Genomic DNA, 12,289 nt, shown 5'->3' with positions numbered 1-12,289 from the left:
GAGAGCTTGCCTGCAGACAGTGCTCTGACCACTGAAACTCAGAGGAGAGAGCTAGTCTCCCAGGTCTGCGTATAGAGGGTAACAGAATCACGAGAGGAACAATCTCTAACCAGAGACAACTATAACAACTAACTCCAGAGATTACCAGATGTCAAAAGGTAAACGTAAGAATCTTACTAACAGAAACCAAGACCGCTCACCATCATCAGAACCCAGCACCCATCTCGCCCAGTCCAGGGAACCCCAATACACCTAAAAAACTAGACCCAGATTTAAAAGCATATCTCATGATGATGGTAGAGGACATCAAGAAGGACTTTAATAACTCACTTAAAGAAATACAGGAGAACACTGCTAAACAGGTAGAAGACCTTAAAGAGGAAGCACAAAAATCCCTTAAGAATTGCAGGAAAACACAACCAAACAGATGATGAAATTGAATAAAAACATCCAAGACCTAAAAAGGGAAGTAGACACAATAAAGAAAATCCAAAGTGAGGCAACACTGGAGATAGAAACCCTAGGAAAGAAATCTGGAACCATAGATGTGAGTGTCAACAACAGAATACAAGAGATGGAAGGGAGAATCTCAGTTGCAGAAGATTCCATAGAGAACATCAGCACAGCAATCAAAGAAAATGGAAAATACAAAAAGATCCTAACTCAAAACATCCAGGAAATCCAGGACACAATGAGAAGACCACACCTACAGATAATAGGAGTAGATGAGAATGAAGATTTTCAACTCATAGGGGCAGCAAATATCTTCAACAAATTATAGAAGAAAACTTCCCAAACCTAAAGAAAGAGATGCCCATGAACATACAAGAAGCCTACAGAACTCCAAATAGACTGGACCAGAAAAGAAATTCCTCCTGACACATAATAATTGGAACAACAAATGCACTAAATAAAGATGGAATATTAAAAGCAGTAAGGGAAAAAGGTCAAGTAGCATATAAAGGCAAGCCTATCAGAATTACACCAGATTTTTCACCAGACTATGAAAGCCAGAAGACCCTGGACAGATGTTATACAGACACTAAGAGAACACAAATGCCAACCCAGGCTACTATACCAAGCCAAACTTTTAATTACCTTAGATGGAGAAACAAAAGTATTCCATGACAGAACCAAATTCACATATTATCTTTCCATGAATCACGCCCTTCAAAGGATAATAACAGAAAAAAACCAATACAAGGACAAAAACCGTGTCCTAGAAAAAGCAAGAAGGTAATTCCTCAACAATCCTAAAAGAAGACAGCCACAAAAACAGAATGTCAACTTTAACAACAAAAATAATAGGAAGCAACAATTACTTTTCCTTAATATCTCTTAATATCAATGGACTCAACTCCCCAATAAAAAGACATAAACTAAAAGACTGGCTACACAAACAGGACCCAACATTTGTTGCTTATAGGAAACCCATCTCAGGGAAAAAGATAGACATTACCTTAGAATGAAAGGCTCTAAAACAATTTTCCAAGCAAACGGTCTGAAGAAACAAGCTGGAGTAGCCATTCCAATATATAATAAAATTGACTTCCAACCTAAAGTCATCAAAAAAGACAAGGAGGGACACTTCATACTAATCAAAGGTAAAATCTTCCAAGAGGAAGTCTCAATTCTGAATACCTATGCTCCAAATACAAGGGCACCAGCATTCAATAAAGAAACTTTAGTAAAGATCAAAGCACACATTGCACCTCACACAATAATAGTGGGAGACTTCAACACACCACTTTCATCAATGGACAGATCATAGAAACAGAAACTAAACAGGGACACAGTGAAACTAACAGAAGTTATGAAACAAATGGATCTAACAGATGTCTACAGAACATTTTATCCTAAAACAAAAGGATATACCTTCTTCTCAGCACCTCATGGTACCTTCTCCAAAATTGACGACATAATTGGTCACAAAACAAGTTTCAACATATACAAAACTATTAAATTTGTCCCATGCATCCTATCAGATCACCATGGACTAAGACTGATCTTCAATAACAAAATAAATAATAGAAAGGCAACATTCAGGTGGAAACTGAACAACACTTTTCTCAATGATACCTTGATCAAGGAAGGAATAAAGAAAGAAATTAAGGACTTTTTGGAGTTTAATGAAAATGAAGCCACAACATACCCAAACTTATGGGACACAATGAAAGCATTTCTAAGAGGAAAACTCATAGCTCTGAGTGTCTCCAAAAAGAAACTAGAGAGAACAAACATAAGCAGCTTGACAACACAACAAAAGCTCTAGAACAAAAGGAAGCAAATTCACCCAAGAGGAGTAGAAGGCAGGAAATAATCAAACTCAGGGGCGAAATCAACGAAGTGGAAACAAGAAGAACTATTCAAAAAATCAACCAAACGAGGAGCTGTACTCAAAAACATTGGAGAACCTGGATTGAAATGGACACATTTCTAGACAGATACCAGGTACCAAAGTTAACTCAAGATCAGGTTAATGATCTAAACAGTCCTATATCCCCTAAAGAAATAGAAGCAGTCATTAATAGTCTCCCAACATAAAAAAACAGCCCAGGACCAGATGGGTTTAGTGCAGAGTTCTATCAGACCTTCAAAGAAGATCTAATTCCAGTTCTGCACAAACTATTCCACAAAATAGAAGTAGAAGGTACTCTACCCAACTTATTCTATGAAGCCACAATTACACTGATACCCAAACCACAGAAAGATCCAACAAAGATAGAGAACTTCAGAACAATTTCCCTTATGAATATCAATGCAAAAATCCTCAATAAATTTCTCACTAACTGAATCCAAGAACACATCAAAACAATCATCCATCCTGACTAAGTATGTTTCATTCCAGGGATGCAGGGATAGTTCAATATATGGAAATCTATCAACGTAATCTAGTATATAAACAAACCCAAAAGCAAAAAACACATGATCATCCTGTTATATGTGGAGAAAGCATTTGACAAAATCGAACACCCATTCATGATAAAAGTCTTGGAAAGCTCAGGAATTCAAGGCCCATACCTAAACATGATAAAAGCAATCTACAGCAAACCAGTAGCTAACATCAAAGTAAATGGTGAGAAGCTGGAATCAGTCCCAGTAAAATCAGGGACTAGTCAAGTTTGCCCACTTACTCCCTACCTATTGAACATTATACTTGAAGTCCTAGCCAGAGCAATTAGACAACAAAAGGAGATCAAGGGAATACAAATTGGAAAGGAAGAAGTCAAAATATCACTTTTTGCAGATGATATGATAGTATATATAAGTGACCCTAAAAATTCCACCAGAGAACTCCTAAGCCTGATAAACAGCTTCAATGAAGTAGCTGGATATAAAATTAACTCAAACAAGTAAATGGTCTTTAAGTATACAAAGGATAAACAGGCTGACAAAGAAATTAGGGAAACAACACCCTTCTCAATAATCACAAATAATATAAAATACCTTGGCATGACACTAACTAAGGAAGTGAAAGATCTGTATGATAAGAACTTCAAGTCTCTGAAGAAAGAAATTAAAGAAGATCTCAGAAGATGGAAAGATCTCCCATGCTCATTGATTGGCAGGATCAATATAGTAAAAATGGCTATCTTGCCAAAAGCAATCTACAAATTCAATGCAATCCCCATCAAATTCCAACTCAATTCTTCAATGAAATAGAAAGAGCAATCTGCAAATTCATCTGGAGTAACAAAAAACCTAGGATAGCAAAAACTTCTCAATGATAAAAGAACCTCTGGTGGAATCAGCATGCCTGACCTAAAGCTGTAATACAGAGCGATTATGATAAAAAATGCACGGTAGTGGTATAGTGACAGACAAGTAGACCGATGGAATAGAATTGAAGACCCAGAGATGAACCCACACACCTATGGTCACTTGATCTTTGACAAGGGAGCAAAAACCATCCAGTGGAAAAAAGACAGCATTTTCAACAAATGGTGCTGGCACAATTGGCGGTTATCATGTAGAAGAATGTGAATTGATCCATTCCTATCTCCTTGTACTAAGGTCAAATCTAAGTGGATTAAGGAACTCCACATAAAACCAGAGACACTGAAACTTATACAGGAGAAAGTAGGGAAACACCTCGAAGATATGGGTACAGGGGAAACATTCCTGAATAGAACAGCAATGGCTTGTGTTGTAAGATCGAGAATTGTCAAATGAGACCTCATAAAATTGCAAAGATTCTGCAAGGCAAAAGACACCGTCATTAAGACAAAAAGGTCGCCAATGGATTGGGAAAGGATCTTTACCTATCCTAAATCATATAGGGGACTAATATCATATATATATAAAGAACACAACAAGGTGGACTCCAGAAAATCAAATAACCCCATTAAAAAATGGGGCTCAGAGCTAAACAAAGAATTCTCACCTGCGGAATACTGAATGGCTGAGAAGCACCTGAAAAAATGTTCAACATCCTTACTAATCAGGGAAATTCAAATCAAAACAACCCTGAGATTCCATCTCACACAAGTCAGAATGGCTAAGATCAAAAATTCAGGTGACAGAAGATGCTGGGGAGGATGTGGAGAAAGAGGAACACTCCTCCATTGTTGGTGGGATTGCAAGCTTGTACAACCACTCTGGAAATCAGTCTGGCAATTACTCAGAAAATTGGACATAGTACTACTGGAGGATCCTGCAATACCTCTCCTGGGTATATATCCAGAAGATGTTCCAACTGGTAAGTAGGACACATGCTCCACTATGTTCATAGCAGCCTTATTTATAATAGCCAGAAGCTGGAAAAACCCAGATGCCCCTCAACAGAGGAATGGATACAGAAAATATAGTACTTTTACACAATGGAGTACTACTCAGTTATTAAAAAGAATGAATTTATGAAATTCCTATGCAAATGGATGGACCTGGAGGGTATCACCCTGAGTGAGGTAACCCAATCACAAAAGAACTTGCACAATATGTACTCACTGATAAGTGGATATTAGCCCAGAGTCTTAGAATACCCAAGATATAAGTTAAAATTTGTGAAACACATGAAACTCAAAAAGAACAAAGACCAAAGTGTGGACACTTTGCCCCTTCTTAGAATTGGGAACAAAACACCCATGGAAGGAGGTACAGAGACAAAGTTTGGAGCTGAGACAAAAGGATGGACCATCTATAGACTACCATATCCGGGGATCCATCCCATAATCAGCTGCCAAACGCAGACACCATTGCATACACTAGCAAGATTTTGCTGAAAGAACCCTGATAGAGCTGTCTCTTGTGAGACTATGCAGGAGCCTAGCAAACACATAAGTGGATGCTCACAGTCAACTATTGGATGGATCACAGGCCCCTCAATGGAGTAGCTAGATAAAGTATCCAAGAAGCTAAAGGGATCTGCAACCCTATAGGTGGAACAGCAATATGAACTAACCAGTACCCCCTGGAGCTCATGTCTCTAGCTGCATATGTATCAGAAGATGTCCTAGCTGGCCATCAGTGGAAAGAGAGGCCCATTGATCATGCAAACTTTATATGCCTCATTACAGGGGAATGCCAGGGCCAAAAAGTGTGGGGGGGGGAGGGTATGGGGGACTTTTGGGGTACCATTGGAAATATAAATGAGGAAAATACCCAATTTAAAAAAAAACAAACTTCTTTCTTCACTCAGACATTAACTGATGTAATGTTTGCAAAAATCTTATGAACTTGCCATGGGAGATCCTTGTGTGATAACTGTGTGTTCTTCATTACCAGTTTTGTTCTCCCTCCTCAGTAAGCCCTGGAAGTAAACTTTGTACCTTTGTATAATGTAAGCATTACCTACACTGTCTAGAAATACAGACTATTTCTTTCCATTTTGCCTGAGGGATTTCAAATAGGAATAAGAGTCCCTGGAACCTTTCAATTTCTTGTACTCAAGTTCTGCAACAATTGGAAATTGTTTTCTGGCAGGATGCCACTTCCTAGGCAGAGGAAAACTAGCTAAATCCCATACCGGTGTGGTTTGCATTTTAGTGTATTTTGTAAATAAATTCTTAACAGATGGACAGAGCAGCAGGAAGCCAACACCAGGGAGTCAGCAGGTGTGCCAGAGAGCCAGAAGTGGTCTGGTACTTATCAGATCAACAGAACTCAAATGTCTTGGGATTCACACACATTGCCCACAGAATAAATTGGCGCTGGCCAGATAGGCAAGCTCAATCAACCCCAGCATGGAAAATTTCCATGACTGTGCTTTCTATGAGATCCACAGTCCATCCCAGATGGTGATGCCAAAACTGTAAATCCTTCAGAAAACTAGTCTTTTTCCTTCCTTTGAGGTTGAAGAACAATAACAAGAATAAATGATAGTTATAAGCAGTATCAAAATTTTCGTTATGCAACTCTACTTTCTACAAAAGGAAGAAAGAAGGGAGATGCTCACTGGGCTACATGCATCATTGGCAAAATGTCCTCACTGTAGGCAGATCCATTTCTACATCCCTCATGCTGTGTCTATTCCCATACCATAGACCTATGAGGGGTTAATGTAATATCTAATTCCTGTGGTTCTACGCAGACAGTGCTCTCTCAGGTAAAATGCCACCATCCCACACCAAGACACGTCTGCTCTCTACCCTGTGACAAAGTTGCTATGTGGTGAGACACTGGCTTGCACAGTCAGGTTTATGCAGCAGGGCACCCAAGGAGTAGGTCAATGGGCACTTTTTCAGGTTTCAATGAGTTATAAAAGTGTCAAGATTGCCAAACATTCCATGTTTCACATCTTCACTTAAAAATCCTTAAGTGTTTAATCCATGGCCATAATGCATAATCACATGGTTAGTTATTTTAAATCTTATCATAGGTATAGAACTTCCTTGTATTTAAATTCTGACCTTGTGGTTATCTGTCTACCTAATGATGGAGGCTTTGCCCGGGAACTCTGAAGACACCCTTCACTACTTCTGAAATCATGACTGTGAGAATCAATCTTTTAAATGATTAGGAGAAATCCAGCAAAGCTGCTGTTGCCTGTGAGTGATTACTGGTATCTCTCATCAATATTATTTTCACTGTAATCCAAAGATGAAGGAGGATTAGTGAGGATGCTCTGATTCTAATCCATTCTTACAGATCATGGATATCCCTAGCATATGTAATCCCAAAGTCAATCATATATGGTGAGACTTCAGTATAGGAACATTAATAAATAAACTTAAAGTTAAGCTTGGACACTCAACAAGCCTGAGAAAAACTCAAGAAATCTGCATGGTTACAGAAGTTATGGTGAAGTCAATTTTATTCTTAACTTTTGATGCTAAAACAGACAGAAAAACTCGTATCTCGGGATTACTGAAAAGTAGGTAGGCCTGAACATGTTCTAGATAACAGATATAAGCCTATTTTGAACCTCAGATACTTAGAAATATAATTGAGAAAATGCCTAAATGATTTTTGTGCCCCATAAACCACTATCCTTTTGATGTCCTACTGGAATAGCTCCAGTAGCAGTAGCTAGTCTCTTTGAAATTAATGCAGTCAAAACTGGATTCTCACAGCCAGAAGGCATTTCTCATGCCAGTGTAAAGTCTTAACACTAAAAAGGGGTGAAGACGTTGGATTCCATCATTTATTCACTATCCTCATAAAATAATGAATGGAAATAAGAAGATTTAAAAAAGAACTTGTATTTTCATATTTATATTGCCAAAGTTTTATATTCCTTAGGGGAATTTAAAAAATGTTGTTATTAAATATTGTTTAATATTTGTGTGTATATTCATCAACATTCTTTATATTGAAAATAGATTTTTTTCAAATTTATTATTCTCTCATACAATACCTTCCCTCCTTCACCCCCCCCCCTTTTCCTCAGATCCTCTGTTCTTCTATTTCCCTTCAGAATATGGTAGTCCTTCTAATGATATCAACCAAACACAGCATAACAAGATGTCGTAAGGCTGGACATAAACCCTCCTATCAAAGCTGGATGTGGCAACCTAGTAAGAGGAAAAAGGTTCCAAGAGCAAAAGAGTCAAAGAAACCTCCACTCCCACTGTTAGAAGCCCAACAAAAACCCCAAGCTAAATAACCACAGTGTGTATGCAGAGGGTTTAGCAGAGCCATGCAGGGTCACTGTAGTAGCTTTAGTCTCTGTGAGTTCCTATGATCCTCGATTAGTGCTGATTCTGTAGGCTGGATTTTCTTGGTGTCCTTGACACCTCCAACATCCTAACTCTTCGTCTTCTTCAGAGTTCCCCAATCTCTGCACAATGTTTTTGACTGTGGGTGTCTGCATCTTCCCCTCTTACCAACTGGAGGAGGCCTCTTTGATGGTAATTGTGCTGGGCACCAGTCTATGAGAATAGCAGAATACCATTATGAATTATTTCTCTGACTTGTTTTTGTCAATTGTATTTGGTTGGACCCTAGGTCTCTGAGCCCTCCAGCTTGTGGATACTGGCCATCTAGGCAGTGTTGAGCATAAGCTCATAAGCTACCTCTTTTGACATGGGCCTTAATTTAGATTAATCATTGATTGGCCATTCTCAGAAGCTCTGAGCCACCATTGGCCCAGAGAATCTACAGAGGCAGGGCAGTTCATGCATCATGGAGTTGGTGGCTGAGTTGATGCTCCAGTCCTACTACTGGGTCTCTAACCTGGTTACAGAAAATGAGTGGTCCAGGATTCATATCCTCTCACACTAGGTAGGACTCCTTGCTAGAGTCACCCTCACAGGTTCCAGGGAGTTTCCTCTACACTTGGTTTCCATATCACCTGGATAAGAACAGACAGGATCTGATGGGGAAAGGAAGGATGAAGGGAGAGAATACAAAGAGAAAAGACTTAAAAGGTGGGAGATAAAAATATTTTACTAGTCACTCATACTTCGGCAAATACTTGGAGTACAGAATGGTGAGTGAGGTGGAGCAGAAGTGTGCACAGCCCCTAACATGACTGCTCAATCAATGTGTTCTGTTTCTAAATGTAATCTCAACTTATTGCTAGTACTTTATGTGTGTTAACTTTAATTACCTGAGCCAACTGATTTTTTTTTTATTCCTTGGTATACTACTACTTAAACAACTGCATTGACCATAGATGTGGTGTTTTAAATATGCTTGGCCCACAGAGTTGCACTATTGGAAAGTATGGCCTTGTTGGAGGAAGTGTGTCTTATTGGAGGTGGAATAAGACCCTCCTCCTAGCTGCCTGGATCTCAGTTTTATTCTATGTTCATTTTGATGAATATTTAGAATTCTTGGGAACTCCAGCACCATGTCTGCCTGCATGCTGCCATGCTTCCTGCCATAATCATAATGGACCGAACCTCTGAAAGTGTAAGCCATCCTCAATTGAATGTTGTCCTTTTACAAGAGTTGTCTCTTCAGAGTAAGGGAAACCCTAACTAAGACAATAGATTTAACCCTGATCTTTCCCCCCAGCTTATATTCACCTATATCAATGACAGTAAAGAATAAGAATTAAAGTCCAACTCTTAGACAAGTACACTGAAACTTTCCCATAAAATAGTTTGAAAATATGAGAAATGTTATTAAGATCAGATTTCTTCTGTTCTTGTATAAAACAGCTGCATTCTAGATAAGAGGAATAAACATGGTTATTGATTTAGATATCTTTATCATCATTATGAAAATTAAACAATGATTTGAATTCAAATACATTCGAGCCTACTATAGAAAATAAAATACTAGTCCAAGTGTTGCCCGATTGTTGGTCTTTTCTCACAGAGTTTCTCCTCTCCCCTCAGAGAGGGTATTGCCTACCTCAGGTATCTCCCACCCGTGGTTCATGAAGCTTCTGTAGGATTAGGCACATCATCTCCCACTGAAGCCAGACAAAGTGTCCCTTGGCTACATATGTGTCAGGGGTGGGGAGCTTGGACCAGCCTGTGTTTTCTCTTTAGTGAATGGCTCAGTCTCTATGAGCTCCCAGGGCTCTAGGTTAGTTGAAACTTTTGGTCTTCCTGTGGGGTTCCCATTCCCTTCAGGGCCCTCAATCCTTCCCATCACTCTTCCAGAGGGGTCCCCACCCTCCATCCAATATTTGGCTGTGGGTATCTGTATCTGTCTCAGTCAGCTTCTTGGTAAAGCCTTTCAGAGGACAGATATGCTATGGTCCTGTCTAAAAGCACAACATAGCATCAGTAATAGTGTCACGTTTTGGTGCCTTCCCTTGGGATGTTCTATCTGGTGCTGACAGTATATCAAGTAGGATACCTAGTTTAGCATGGTATTATAGTTTAATTTGACCAATTGGACACATTCTTCATTCGGGTGATCACTTCTGCTTCTGTTAGAGAGTGGAAACAGAACCTCCTAAATGATTTAACCTGAAATGAACCTAGAGATAAGAATCCCAATGCAAAGTACATTTGCTAGCTGATTCAAGAGGCACCAGGAGAAGTAGGTAGTGTGACTAGGAAGAAGATGGAGCTGATGAAGACTCACCACCACACAAGTTACCCCTGTGGATCACAGGTCAGGACATGGCGGGTATTTGCTTTAAAAATGCCAAGGAAAGAGGTACAGAATTGCTTTCTGAGACTGCTTTACGACGTCACACACTGGTATGGAAGGGTGAATCATATGTCCTCCCAAGGTCCCTTCCAATCTTATGATTATATGATTGCTCATTATCAAAAATTGGCTAGTAATTGGTTTGACTCTAGGAGGTCAGCATGTGAAGGGGACTGGACAACCTTTGATTTTATGGTAAAGAACAATGTCATTTTCTCGGTCAATTTTTAGAAGGACACTTTTTAAAATTCATAAATGTGCCATGATATTCTTCATGATTGTTAATTACAAGAGATCACCTAGGAGTAGGCTATAATTTAGATGGGTAGAGCTGGAGATTGGTAATAGGAGAGGATATCTGCACCTGCATGAACAGCACTGAGCTGCATTGTTCATCCACAATCAAATCGTGGTTTTGAAAACAAGCAAGTTAAAGTAGAAAAGCATGCTTTAATCTCCCTACTTTTAATTGGAAAATGTCACTTTTAATAAATGAATGATGATTTGATTTAAATAGTATGACCTTTTCTACATTATTTTAAGTAAAATCTGTGACCAAGAATGCCTATTCTAAACATACTAGCTATAGATAATTGGCCAATAGTGAACTTTCAAATCAACTCCAACTACTGTCTGCCAAGATGTAGAGATCAAATTGCACTTTCTCTTTTCTGTATTTCTAGCATTTGTGAGAAGAGAACACTCATCCTCAGAATATTTTTGCTGATATTTTAGACACCATGATATTAATATCTCATTTCAGGAGGCATTAAGGAAAGTACACAAAAAATCTACCTGAATAAATAAAATTTTATTCAGGTATGTCTGTCTGTCTGTATGCATGTTTAAATATGTATGTAACATTTATTTAGGTTTATTATATGGTACTCACAGAATTAAAACTCAAGCAACAGAGAATGGGAAGGCTGAAATAAACTCCTGTGGCCCTAGAATCCCAATCATTTTGTTTGGTAGAAGCTACAACCAAGGCAGCAGAGGCACAATGACACTTACAAAGCTTTTGGTTAATGTGGAGCTAAGTCTCAGAGTCAACATTCTTTAATTCCATTGTGTACATTTAACTTGTAAAGTATGGTGCTCTCAGTATCTCTTTATTTACTTTCTCATTCTACTGAACTGGTGGTTGAACCCTTTTTTTGGTACATACTAGGCAAGAAACTGAGTGTCAGTTTTACCCACATATGTTGATGCACACAGTGAAATGATTGGCAGGTTGATATCTACACTAAACCTATCTTCAGATGTGGTTTTCCCTTTCATGGTGAGTATGCAGCATGTCTTAATGTATAATGTAGAGTTGTGGTCATAGCCCTGGTTTTATATGTTGACTGTCTAGGTTTATTTTCCCCTCATACATGCACTTTGAAATCTTTTCGTCTCTTTCCCTCCATTTCCTTCATCATACCAGCAATCTCTGGTAGTTGCTGTTTTAAGCTGTATACATGTGTCATTTCATTACTGGAATTCGAGAGATCCATCTGTGAAAGTAATAAAAGTTCATTTTAAGATACTAACCAGAGAAACAAATATATTCATTAAACTATTTCAGAAACATATCTTAATATTCTTCCATTTGAGAAATAAGAACCTGAAGTACCATATGGAGGCACAATATTTTCATTTTTTCTAACTCTTCCGTCATCCATCCACACTCTGGGAATGTCTATTGATAACTTTCAAAGAAGGCAAGCATCATGATACAGCTAAAGTCTTGATGTCAAAGTTTGAGGGTTTGAGTTCAGTTCCATAGTAAAAGAAAACTGAGTCTGACAGG

This window comes from Mus musculus, chromosome 3 (assembly GCF_000001635.26).
Source record: "Mus musculus strain C57BL/6J chromosome 3, GRCm38.p6 C57BL/6J".
In the NCBI taxonomy this organism is placed as follows: Eukaryota; Metazoa; Chordata; class Mammalia; order Rodentia; family Muridae; genus Mus; species Mus musculus.
Note: the sequence above shows the minus strand (reverse complement) of the source record.